This window comes from Crocodylus siamensis, chromosome 2 (genome assembly GCF_052110815.1).
Source record: "Crocodylus siamensis isolate JL-2025a chromosome 2, ASM5211081v1, whole genome shotgun sequence".
NCBI lineage: Eukaryota > Metazoa > Chordata > Crocodylia > Crocodylidae > Crocodylus > Crocodylus siamensis.
The window spans coordinates 281,926,093-281,939,965 of NC_143396.1; the positions used below are offsets into that span (position 1 = coordinate 281,926,093).

The 13,873-nt window shown below is 47.2% G+C and overlaps 1 protein-coding gene and 1 pseudogene across 1 annotated transcript in view; one reads left to right on the forward strand and one right to left on the reverse strand.

The window, feature by feature from the left end:
- LOC149872296 (uncharacterized) overlaps nucleotides 1-13,873 on the forward strand; it is a 50,535-nt gene that overhangs the window by 28,175 nt on the left and 8,487 nt on the right. The window lies entirely within an intron of this gene.
- LOC149872297 (U2 spliceosomal RNA) lies at nucleotides 4,261-4,415 on the reverse strand (annotated as a pseudogene).

The following is a 13,873-nucleotide window of genomic DNA, read 5'->3' on the forward strand; positions in this document are numbered from 1 at the left end:
CTAGTGGAAGAGCACAGGCACCCCTCAACTGGTGGGAGAGTTGTGGGCTGTTTTCAATCTTGAATATTAATAGTTTTGTGTTAACTTGTTCTCAATGGAAGAGTTTACGTGGGAGTAGTGGAGGTGAAAAGTGATTAGCATCAGACATGCTCTGATTTACTCAATCTACTCTGGTTAATGAAAGACTCTGACAAAAATTATTTTAATAGAGTTTTATAGAATATTTGCATAACCCAACCTATGGGAATCTGTCTGGCTTTTAACAAAGCAATAATTCACTTCGGCTTTTTCTAGCTCCTCTGTTTTGCAGATTACGATAGTCACATTTGTACTGAGGCTTTTAATAACATATGCAATTACAAGTCCAAGCTTTATGCAGGTTTCAGGCTAGATTTATTAACTAACGACTCATCTGATTTTGATATCATGTGACTGTTCAGTATGGACTAAAAGTGCCCAGCACTGTGGGCACATGTCCAAATGCCAATAGAGTCATAGGGATGTAGGGCTGGAAGCGACTTCCACAGGTCATCTAGTTCAAGCCCCTGCCTGAGGCAGGATCATCCCTATCCAAACCATCCCATTCAGCCATAATCTAAAATCCACATAAAACTACCCTCAACCCTGATGCAACATAGACCTAACACCTTAACCTGCCACAGGAAGAGCATGGGAACCATTGCAGACAACGTCCTGCTTCTATAAAACTCTGTCAATATATGCCCAAGAGATCCCAGCTCCCTGCTACAGAGGAAGACAAAACCCCCAGAGTCCAAACCAATCTGACCATGGGGTAATATTCTTTCATGACCCCAAATATGGTGATTGATCAGACCTGACCTGAGGGGCACGACTCTCTCCCCAGAAACCTCCAGCTTTGTTCCTAGCAGAAGAATCAGCACACCCCAGTTGAATTTCCCAGCCTTAGCTGTAGCCAACACAAATGTCTCTCGGGAGGCTTAAAAAGACCCTGACACATATTCTTCTTCAGAACTCCACAGAGATGGGATTTAGGGAGTTACCTCCCTTGCAGAACAAGAGCAAAGTCCTGACTCCCCAACACACTGTATCTATTTATCAATTCATCCATTTTCATATAAGCCTAAAAAGTCACTTCAGCATTTGCCCTACTGTTACTGCACAGCAATGCGTAGTTATACAAATATTTATTTACTAGCACAAATAAAGAATGCTGTAAGCTGCTACCATGTAAGTTTTATGTGTGCAGACCACGTCTTCCTGCTGTGGTCAGCCTACAGGACATAACCCAGAGAGGTAGTGATCAAAAGTCTCTTTCACTCTTCCAATCTTGCTCCCTCCTCTCTATGAATGCCATTGCTCAATTTACAAACTTAAACATTACCCTTTCTGCCCACATACCATGACCTGCAAACACAGATAACAGAATGCAGGGTTGAGATTTAAAAACTTCTGTTCCTCCCTCCCAGTGGTGACTAAGCAGTCGAGCTCAAGTTACTTTTGACTCTATATGCTTGTCTGCTCAGTATGACCTTCCAGCACAAACCACAGTGAATAAGATATATAAAACCCAGTTAAATCTAAAGGATTAACCCGAATGCCAGTAGTGCTGTACAAACAAGAAAGAAGATGTGAAGCTGTCAATGTGCAGACCAGATTGTGTTATTTGTACTCAGGACCCATAGAAATGTACTGTATTATGTTTCAAATCTTAATAGCCCCATTTATGTGGAGTAGCACTTCACTCCCTCCCTTGTCCCACTGACTTTTGAAGGCGTGGTTGTGACTTCCTAAAACATGGGAGCCGCCAACTGAAAACTATGGGCCTCACAAAAGAATGACGAGATGAAAATCTATATGTGGCCCAGGTGGGGAGAGGAGTGGGGACAGGGCCCAGGGGCAGGGGCCAGGCCTGCGGAAGGGGCAGGGGCTGGGGCAGGGAGAGCGCTCCCCCCAGTGTGGGGCTTACTGCATGGCTGGGGCTGGCATGGCTTGTGGCTCTACTTGGTCCTGGATGGCAGCGATGGTGTGCAGCTCTGGGTGGTGTTCTTGGACAGTAGGCCATGGTGCACAGGTGTTTGGGCAGAGCCCCCACTCCCGAGCGAGGAGCTGGTGCTGCCGGCAGCCAGCGGTGACATGGCGGGCCATGCCTCGTGGCTGGGGCTGAGGCTGGAGAACTGTTGGGGCAGGTATTGACCTGAGCTGCACGTGGGGAGCTTGGTGGGATGGACTGCTAGTGCCCCAGGGCGCCCTCCCTAGAGACATGGGTGCCAAGCCAGGCTGGGGGCTCAGGCAGACTGCCCATGCTACTGTACACAGCATGGCTGTGGCCTGAATCCTGGGGTACAAGGATCTCTGTCAGCTGCCACATAAAGGGCATGGACTAGTGGGCACTCCCCAACCAATGGTTGTGGTCAAAGATGGAAACCCACTGTGTCGCAAGGCCTTGACCTTTATGCGGCACTGCCAGGTCAACCAGTAGTGCCCATGCTCCTGCATCAGGCCTGACAGCCCCTCATACTCATGAGCATGGGTGCAACCACCCCAAGCAAACTAGCTCTGCACCTCTGCCTCACCCCCAGTGCCACTAGGTCAGCAGCCTCCTCTATAGACCAGCTGGGGCCCTGGGTGGCAGGCATGGGTGTGGGGAAGGATAAGGCTATGAGGGCTTCCACGCTGGCTCTCTGGGCCTCTGTGTGGCTGTCCCTGTGCTGCCAGGCCTGGGCAGCTGCATTAAGCACCCAGCGCAGGGCCACAGTGTGGGAGTGGCAGCCACATGGCGAAGCAATGCCCCACAGCACTTGCAGGCTCCAGGCAGGCTGCTGGGCGTGGACTATGGGCAGCTGGGCCTGGAAGGTGACAGGTCTGGAAGGAGCCTGGAGCAGCCTGCAGGCCTGGACGGCATGGGCCTGGCAGCCACTCAGCACTGTGGTGCCAGGCAGTGGTGCCAGGGTTCAGGCAGGCTGGTGCAACTAGCCTGTGGCCTGCCCAGGGGAACACAGGCACCTAGAGTGGCCTCAGGCTCCTTGCGCATGTGCCCCAGGACTCAAAATGCCTGCAGGCTTTTAAGGCCCTGAAGCTGGGGATGCCATAGAGCTGGCCCAGCCCTGGGGTAGGAGAGGCTCCCAGCCCTGAAGCCCTGGGGCTAGCTTCAGGCTGATCTCCTAGCAACAGGACTGACCAGGAGCAAATCTGCTCCAAGTTGGCATCTACATGTACATTACTATGCAGTAACTACAGGTTTCCCTCGCTTTATGCAGGTTCTGTATGTGCAAATTCGCTCTTATGCAGTGACCCTTTTTATACCAAAAGTTTGTTATATGCAAGGTAAATTCACTTTTATGCCATCGGTGTGGTGGAAGCCTACAGTCAGCTGCTTTGTGCAGTGCATTGTGGGAGTGACACACACCAAACTATAGTCTCCTGTGTGGATCTGTGCTCCTCGCTCGTTGTCTGTGACACGTGTTTCTATAGTTGCCACTAAACATTCACCACTGCCCTGTGCTTGTGTGTACTGTCTGCTGTTGGTGAACACCAAAGTTGTCTTGTAAAAGTGGTAGAAATGTGTCTGGGGGTCAGTACAGTCAAGGTCTTGGAATGTATCCCTATTTGTTACATTGTAAAGTAGGTTCCCTTTATGCGAATTAGAGTTATGCACCTTTTTCCAGGAACACACATACCACATAAAGCGAGGGAAACCTGTACTTGCAAGTAAATTTTCTTCTTGCATTTGCAGGTAGCAAATTTACTCACACGTAGTAATTTTTGTTGCGCAGTAAAAGTGTGCACATGTAGACACATGCAGGGACTGCACAGTACACTATGCAATGCAGAAAAGCATCTAGTGTAGACACACCCTGTTACTGTGATAACAGTATTTGTGAATGAGGTGCTACTCAGCCCAAATATATTAGAACCTCAGTGTGTAATAAAGCCAAGTAGGAAAAGGGCACCAAGTGCCTGAAAGGTAGGTGCATCAGAATAGTTTAGTGTTTTTAGCAGGGTAAAGGACTACACCAGCTCTTAGCATTCACTTGTTTCTTGACTACAGGGATGGCAAAGGTATGGCCTGTGTGCTGGATCCAGCCTGTTTTATTCAGCCTGCCAGGCTATCGGTGGGCTACCAGAAGTTGAAGATAGGGCTACGGGGTGTAACCTGCCGCAGAATATGAGGCCCTTGGATTCTGATGGACATATCTTGGTGACAGGAGAGTAAGGGCTGTACAGATACAGCCTTTGCTCATTTTGTGGCTGTCAGACCCCATTTTTTTTTTTTTCTGTTTTTTTTGCACCGGTCCTGGAAGCACTGGAATACCAGGTCAATGCATGGAGTGGATGGAGCATGCTCCGGTTCCACCACCCAATACCAAAAAGAATCTGCTCAATATAGACCTCCTATGGAGGACATATCAGAGACAATTACCCTGGGGAGCTCGCCCACGTGGCCACGCTGCTTCCCCTGCCAGGTAAGACCCCAACCACTGCCACCAACCCACCACAACTGTTGCTGGCCCTGTGGATTCAGCCCAGGAAGAGCCCCATGGTCCAGATCTAGCCTGGAGCCCAGGGTGAGTTTGATGCACATACTTTAGGGCTTCTGACAGTCATTTGAAAAGGGCAAGAAGGATTCCCACTCATACACACACACCATGAATGTGTTAAATAAGCTTTTAGTATGGTTTGGGGTTTTTTCCCCCTTTTTTCTGAAGCAAAGGCCACAACTAAAAGTGAGAGCTTTGACTGGGGTGCACTGGCGTAAATTCTGGAGAAATGCAATTACTACTTAGAGAAGCAGGTCTTGCTTTTAGATCTGAGCAGGGTCAGGCTCTATCTTATCCTCTCTGGCAAACAGCTTGATAGGAGGGTGGTATAATAATAAATTAGACAGAAATGTGGCCTCAGTTGCCTATAATGTGATTTATGCTGCAATTTAGGCTTTCATTAAAACACTGGCATAAAGATTTACTATCTAGGCGCAAAGTCTATTCACTACAATAATTGATGATGATAAAAAAAATCCAAATGTTTTACTCTCCAGTCAAAAAACAAAAAGAAAATCTCACCTTAGGTAAGTACAAGGTGGCAGGCCTTTTTGTATCTGTGCATTGTCCCAGCCTATTCCTAGTATCTCTGCCTGTGATGAAATCCAGCCAATGAATCACATGTGCTGCTAAGTTTGCTGTGTCAGAGCAGTGACTGACCATTGTCCCTAGCTCTGGGTCTTTTTGACACACTTCAGCACTTGGATCCTGCGGTTTTGTCCATTTCACCCTGGAAACATCAGCTCTCCCCAGCCATTTGCTTAGACATGTTCTTCCCAAGGGCTGTAACATATGTTACACATGCATATGTAACTCTTAAAAAGCATAAGAGAATTAAAGATGGATGGGAGACAACAAATATTTGAATGCAACCCCCCACAACCCATCTGCTCTGATCTTGTATGGGATGGTTTGCATAGGGATGTCATAGATTTCATAGACATTAGGGCTGGAAGGGACCTTGAAGTTTATCAAGTCCAGCCCCCTGCCACAGCGACAGGAAGTCAGCTAAGGTCATAGGATCCCAGCAAGATAAGCATCCAATTGTTTCTTGAATGAGTCCAGAGTAGGTGCCTGCACCACTTCTGCAGGGAGTCTATTCTAGGTCCTGGGGGTTGGACACTAAAGACATTTTTTCTTATGTCCAGCCTAGAACGGTCTTGGAGGAGTTTATGACCGTCGGTCCTTGTTTTTCCTTGGGCTGCTCTGGTGAACAGATGTTCCCCCAGATCCTGATATACTTATAAGCAGCCACCAGGTCCCCCCTGAACCTGAGCTTTTCCAGGCTGAAGAGTCCCATGGGTCTCGGCCTCTCTTCAGAAGGCCTGTTCTCCTGACCTCTGATCATGCACGTGGCTCTCCTTTAGATTTTCTTGAGCTTCTCAACATCCTTCCTGAATTGTGGAGCCCAGAATTGGACACAGTACCCCAGCTCTGGCCTCACCAAGGCCAAGTACAAGGGGAGAATGACATCTTGGGATTTGATAGAGAAGCATCTATGGATGCAAGCCAGCGTTTTGCTCGCTTTACTAGCAGCAGTATCACATTGAAGGCTCACGTCCATCGTGTGGTCAATCCTAACCCCCAAGTCTCTTTCAGCAGTGATGCTAGCAAACATAGCACTGCCAAGCCTCTAAGCGTGCTGCAGGGTCCACCCCTCCCCGCCCCCAAGTTGGAGTACCTTACATTTATTGGTATTGAACGTCATCAAGTTTGTATCTGTCCACTTACTAAGTTTATCCAAATCAGCCTGGATCACTAGCCTGTCCTCAGGTGTGGACACTATGCCCCAAAGTTTAATGTCATCGGTGAACTTAGCCAGTACACTTCTGACACTGATGTCCACATCATGGTTAAAGAGAACCGGTCCACGGACAGAGCCTTGGGGGACGCCATAATGATTCACTTCCATCAACCACTACTCTCTGGGTAGTGAGTTACCTTGGAGCCAATTTCCCAGCCATCGGACTGTGGTGTAGCCGAGGCCACAGCTGGGGAAATAGCAGACCTCCCAGGCTAGGGGGTTGGGGCGGCAGATTGCCCCCTCAGTCCCCCTCAAGAGGGAGTCTCCCATGATGACCACTCTGTGTTTTGTCTTTGGGAGAGTAGGGGTGGGTGATCCTCCTTTGTCTGCAGGAGCTGGCAGCTCTGCTGCAAGAGGTTGCAAGAGGTTCGTACCTGTTGCAAAGCTCCACAGGGGAGGGGACCTTGGTGCAGCGGGCCTTGACCACCTTGGTCCAACTCCCTGGCTGGACAGTATGGGAGATCCCTGAGTCCTCCTTTGTCCTGGAAGGTGACCTTGGTCTACCGTCTGCCTCCAGGGGGTGAAGGGCCTGGCGGTAGGAGTCTATCTCCCACTCACCATCCCTGATGGCACGCAGTCTCTGGACTGCAACCTGGAGCTCCTCTATCTGACGCCCCAGGGACTCCAAAGTGGAGCAAACCTTGCAAGGGGAGGTAGCCATGCTCCCAGTCCCATAAGCCTGGAAATGTGCCAGGCAGCCCCCGCAGCCGAGAGCCAGAGGCTCCATCTGCGTGGAGCCCGGAGCCATGGGCTTCGTCGGGGTGGAGACCTCTGAGGTGCCGGAGGGGGGAGCTGCAGACTCCGAGGGGACCCTCGGGGTGTGGCATGTGCCTATCCGCATCGTGCTGCTGGTGGGCTGGCTACTGATGGGACTAGCTTCCCTAGGGCTCTCTGGCAGGGCCTCGGGCCCTCTCACTCACCCTCCTGTGCAAACTCCTGTGCTAACTTTTGTGCTGGGCCCAGAAGTGAGCCTGTATGCACAGCCTGTTCACGAGGCTCCGGTTGCACGGCTCCCTGGCTGCTCTCAGCTGCCTCCCTGTAGCAGAACTGCACTAGTCCCCACCCACCACAGGCCCCGTTTTCCTCCGGCTGCGCTGGGGGTTGGCAGGGATGCTCCATGGCTGTTGGGGGTCGCTGGGGGACTTCAGGGTGTGGGGGCGCAACGGGCTTTCACCTGTGTGTCTCATGCTGCTCCCATAGCCCAACTGAGGTTTTTTTTTCCTTTGGTGGGCCCTGTTAAACTATGCGCATGCGCAGTTGGCCCACCACTGGCACTGTGCTGCTCCCAGACAAGGGAGGGGCCCTACCCAGGATTTTGGGGACCCTGCCCCACTGGAGAGGGACCAGTGAGTACCCTCTCCCCCTCTCTCCCTGGGGGGTTGGGCCAAATAGGAGCCGAGGCAGGGTGAGATGCTCCTCAGCTCCTCTCAGCTGCCTCCCCACAGCTGAACTGCACTAGTGCCCTCCCACCATGGGCCCCGCTTTCCTCCGGCTGTGCTGGGGATCAGCAGGGGTGCTTCGTGGCTGTTGGGGGTTGCTGGGGGGCTTTGGGGTGCAAGGGTGTGATGGGCTTTCAGCCCAGGATGATCCTGCCTCAGGCACAGGGCTGGACCAGATGACCTCTGAAGGTCCCTTCCAGCCCTACTCTTCTGTGGCTCCACATACAAGTTTCTTCTGCTTCCCCTGCTCCTTCTAGCCTATCCGTTTTAGTGATGGGGTGGCCTCCTCTGTTTGGGAAGCACAACTTTTCAGAGCAGACTTCCTCCACCTTGGGGACATTGTTGTACTCCTTGCCTTGTGTTTAACCTGTAAAATGGGGAGAGCTTCAGCCCCCTTTCTTCTCTTCCTGTAGGTTACTATGAAGGAAGTCCATTCAAAGTTAATGGCTGTCCCTGATATAACCCTATTCGTCCACCAGGCGAGAGCCAGTTATGCAGTGAGGTTGGATAGTCTTAAATGGCTGTCACAGCTTTTCAGACACGTCTTCCCTACTACTTGGCAGGTTCCTGCTACAACAGCATGGATGATCTAATTCACAGCGATGGTGACAATTACAAATACTGTTCTTGAAACCAAATAGACTTCATAAGTGAGCATGGACTCACTCCCCAACCTGTCAGATCTTTTCCACTCCAGGAACATGAACTAAGCATAAGGAATTTCCATTTCTCCTCATGAGGTAGAGCTTCTCTTGTCAGGATGGCACTCCCTTGAAAATGAATCACCTCCATTTCATAATCACATGGTGGCTCACCCCATAAGAAAAATGTGACATTAGACATTTTTTCACAAAGGAAAGATGCTTTGCTAAGCTGTTATTAAACACATGATCTACACCTGTCAAGGCAAACTCTCTTATCTTCTGTATTATCATCCTAATAACCAAATCAAACTATATTATTCATAAAGCATTACAGAGCAGAACCAGAAGTCTATCATATGTATCTTCCCCTGTCAAGTCATACCGGATGAGTGCATTTGGAAAGTTTCTTTGCCAGTTCCTTTTAGCTGTAAAAGAGTGAGACTGACTTTAGGACCTGACTTATCCCCCAATCTGTCTCATGCACATCATGACTTTTTATTTTTGTCTATGCAAGCTGAACATTTTATATTTGATTATTTTACTGAGTGTGCTTCTTGTAGTTTGGCATTAGTACTTACTGTCAACACACTTTCATAAATGCATGTAGTGATTTATTTAGCATATGAGGTCACAAGTTCTGAACACTTATTCCATTCAAGGGCTGATTATCAGAAAGCTGAGGCCTGGTGTGCATTCATATGCTTTTGTGTAAGCAGGAACCTAGTTTACATGAGCGATTAGTCTAAATGCCTATACAATTTGAGTATTTGCATACACAAATGCACTAAAACCACATTTGCTTGTGCACAGATCAAATTTTGCAGTCTCAGTTACTGAATGTGGAACAAAAATGCGGTTGTTAACACACCATAGTAAACACTTGAATTTTCTGAAAATCAGGTCCTGATATGTAGGTTATATCTTTCACCCTGTACTTTGAAAGTTCTGTACCATATAGACAAGACCACATTACTTGTCCATTAGTACTGAGAAGTCCCAGGTTTAATAATTGATGTTGTAGCAGGGAGCCAACTTTCACCACCCTCCTCCCCCATGCTCACCCTCATGGATGAGCCAGGCCCGGAAGTCCAGTGGAAAAGAGTCACTGCCATGGGTACAGTCTCTTTAAAGCTAGCATTTCCCAGCCCAGTGGGGGAAAAGAGGAATCCCAGAAGACCCCAGGAGTTCCAGGCCACCCGGAGGAGGAAAAACCTATAAAGTACTGGAGAGGTGAATCCCCTGGAAAGGGGCGAAGAACCAGGAGACTTACCTGGTGCTGGCAGGCCATCTGAGAGAGAGAGATAGAAGATCGCAGCTGCTGGGAGAAGGATGCTTCGTTTGCTGCTGCTGCTGACAACTGCTGTGATTCCTGTGTTGGAGAGGTAGATAGAAAGTTAGAAGCAGAGAGAATGTGAGTAAGAAATGATTGCCCTAAGAGGCAGATAATTAGCCCTACAGAGGGCAAGTACAGTCCTGTTAGCCTACAGCTGGGGAAACAGGGGCAAATGACTCAAACCTTAATTGGGCTGGAGACCGCAACCTGAAGAGCTGCCATGGCAGAGCTGGGAGGCATCGCTAAGAGCCAGGACTGTGGGGCAAATGACTCTGAGTGATATGAGATGAAGGGAAGGAATTAGCCCTGCAAGAAGACTGATTGATGAGAGAGTTGGCCATTTGGAGGGAAGATGGTTCATAATTAGCAGGAAGTCTGAACACCCGGGGGAACAGCTGATCGCCCTGGGGATCAGTGTATGAAGCTGTGGTGAGGAAGCCAAATATGCTATGAGTTAAGGAAACTAATGGGTGACTTTCTAAAGGGTAAGAGAGCCCAACATAAACTGACTGTGTATGGGAAGGATGATTTGGCATGCTGAAGATTCTTTCCTTTAGTTTGTAATCCGTGTTGACTGTATGTTTATGAATGGGACAAGCTGAGCCTGAACAGAAACAGATCCAGCCCAAGACCTGCAGAGTGAACGTGGAGAGGTGAACAGATCTAGTCCTTGCTATTGGACTGTGATTGTTGGAAGTGTCATCCAAGTGGGTGATGTACCAAGGTGTAGGGGTGGAAGAGCTCTGGACAAGATACACCTCAGGACAGGTGAGGAGCCAATGGACTGTAAGGTATAAACCCTGGGAAGAGAACAGCTGAAAGGAAGTTTTCAGAGGGCGCACTCTCCCTTAGCCTTCAATAATTTCACCAAGGCATGGCAGACAAGAAATCCAATGATAAGGGAGTGTTAACCCTAAGTGGGAAACCGACCCATGGGCCAGATAGCACCCTGTCACAGATGTGCTGAATGAAGATACATCTTTCATCCTGGCCTTTGTATAACTGTCTGTAACTATTTCTCATTTCCTCCTGACTCCTCATCACTGGCTGAACAGTATTAGCATTATGTTCTTGTTATAACTCCCTTGGGCCCTATCTCCTCCCAAATTTAGAATTTATTCCCTAAAATTAGATAATGAAATGAAGGAGAGATGAGATTTAACTTGGAACTGTACCCATCCTTAACATGGTTAGTGTGTGAGTTACAACACTTAGAAGTTGTGACATACTCAGGTTTATAAAACAAAAGGTAATTAGCCACTTATAGTGTCTGACAAAGTAGGCTGCAGTGTAGCCTATGAAGACTTATGCCTCTGAACAAGTTAGTCTACTATGTGCCACCCTGCCTTGGCCTAGGTCTTTATATGTTATTGCAGGTGTTTAATATGTATCAGTTTACTGTCCTTCAGAGCCCTGTACAGTTGGATTTATGGCACAGGTGGAGGGATACAAGATAAAAGTCCCAATAATGTTATTTGTAATGCTCTGAAATACTTCTACAAGGTATTTTGTCATTTATGTAGCTAAGGTAAAGTAAACAATAGTTCAGTGTAAAGGTTTTACGGTGTTTATTTGGAATGGGCTACTTAATTTATCTGTGACGTTCTTGCTTGTTAGTAAAGTAACCATCCCAAACTCATGTTAGCACAGCCTTATGTCACAATACCATCAGGCAGGAACTACAAGTGCAAAAGCCTCCCCAGTATGTATATGTATGTTCCTGCCTAGTATAACTCTCTTGTACCACTAGGTGGCTTTTCTACATGCTGTATTTCTTTAGATCACCTTCTCCAAAGTCACTTTAGGTGCTGTAATTCTAAAATCAATTACTCTTAAATCTACAGGAAAAAAAATTGTTTGAAAACTACTCTGGTATGAAGCCACTAGGATATTGATATGAGACATGAATTCTTGAATTCTTCCACAGTTATAAAATGAAACCTTTTGAGGCAATGCCTTTAGACCTCTCTCTCTGATTATTTCTTTATTATTTTAACTACATACATTCTTGTACAACAGCAGCACCTGGTACAACGGGTACGTACTTAGGATGCATAAAGGCTGAAGAAACAGAGGCAAAGCTGTGAGCAAGAACAAGAAAAACACACCTCAGTTGCTCCTCAAGCGTGTTGATGTCAGCTACCCAGTTTCTTGTAGAAAGCACTGCAGAGATGAGTCTTGGACAAAACATGGTAGTGGAGATTTTAAAGGCCTTGAAGATGAATTTAGGATTCATCATTCACTTGCTTGACATATTTTTGTTTTCATACATTTTACTCCTTTTGTTTCAGGTGTAGGAAATGGGATTGGTTGAAAAAGTGGAGCCTCCTCCTTACGTGTGCATTAAGAACAGGGATAGAAATTACACTGGTATAAGTCCTCAGAAACCAGTTCAAATCTGTAACACAACAGAAATTCGGTGCACATAAACTACTTCCAAAATGACCAAAACTGGTTTAAGATAAACCTGGATGGATGTGGTATCAGACTTAACTGACTTAGGTTAAATTGGTTTATTGAACTTCTATCCCAGATCCCCTCCAGATTCAAATTAACTCACAGTCCCCAGCACCCAAGATGCTTTGTACCTCCCCTGCAACCCCCACCTCCCTCACAGGGTGGGTGGGCTGGCCTTAGGCCAAGGTGTTTGCTCCAGCCCAGCAGGGAGGTGTGCTCTAGCACTCCCCGATTTCTGGCCTGAGTCACTGCATGCATGTGGCTGCATTTCCAGAATCAAATGTGAAAGTCTGTTCACTTGCTTATTGGTTCAATCTACACAGCTTAGACTAGCCTGTGAAGACTGAATCAATTCAGCCTTGGGATTTTTGACTGTCTTTACTTAGCCTTACAGACCTACAGAAAAAAAATCAATTTGGTACTTGCTAAGAATATTTTTTGCAAGCTGAATATAGCAACAGATGGAGTTCTAATTTAGGCCCCAATTTCACAACCTCCTAACATGCTACAAACTTCACTTGCATTAGGCAGGGCTTAAGAGGAAGTGGCAAACCAGTCATTTACTGGTGAAAGAGGTGAAAGGTTTTGGCCTTGACACAGCCAAGAGAACAGTGGCTGGATTTGATCAGATGTTCAAGAGTTTGTTCCCACTTCTAGAATCAGCAAAAATGTCAGCCCCACCTCAATAGTTTACTGTTAAAAGGCTGAACTCCTGGAGCTACATCCCTATCTTGCATAAATCATTATTTTTCTGGGCCAAGTGCTGATTTACAGCAATTGAAGATCTAAACATGACTCTTTCTACCCATGAGAATACCACCCAGTATTCACTGATTGCTTTTAAATGGGCTGCACTCCCGGGTTCCTAGGGTATCCGTTGAATCTGGGGGGGAATATAACAACATTTATCTAAGCATTCCTCCATGACTTTTGTGAACTGAACAAAAGTCCCATTTTAAAAAATGAATGATTTATGATAGTGTTACCTCTTTGCAGAGAAGCAGTGAGGGTAAGGGAGCAGCTAAGCAGGAAGAACCTAAGCCTGCCCAAATTTCTTTATGTCCTCATGTCTTGCTTTTCTTCTCATACTTCCTGTGGCACCCTTCGAAGGACTTTGTGGCACCCCAAGGTGCCCTGGAATTCTGGTTGAGAATCACTGGTATAAATTCACCATTTCAGTAACACTGCACTGTGCCATGTTATAATAAAAGCAAAACATAGTTGTTCCTGGCATAGTTATTTCTGCCTTTCCGAAGTGAATGCAAAATACTTTCCCTCTGCCTTGGTAGTATTTTACACTAACTTAGCTCTGTGATGTATAACGTCACAAGGTGAAATAACCTCTGATCATTTGGTAGTCACTCAGACTGTACTATCTCCACCAGCATGCCCTTGCCTGATCTCTGCATAATCCTTATCCCAGCTAGTCATTAAAAATGTACTTCATGACTTTTCACAGACATGTTTTGGCTAAACATTTCCTAACCTGGCTTCTCATTCCATTCTCAAGGTCTGTACATTGTTTCTATGGTAATTTCTTTTTAAATCAAACTTTGTACTTTTCTTTTGACTTTGCACTTCAGATAGAACATTTTCTTTTTAAACAAAACAGAATCCTCCTCCATAACCCCACCTTTGCCTTCAGGGCCCTGGGGAGGAAAACATATGAACCAATT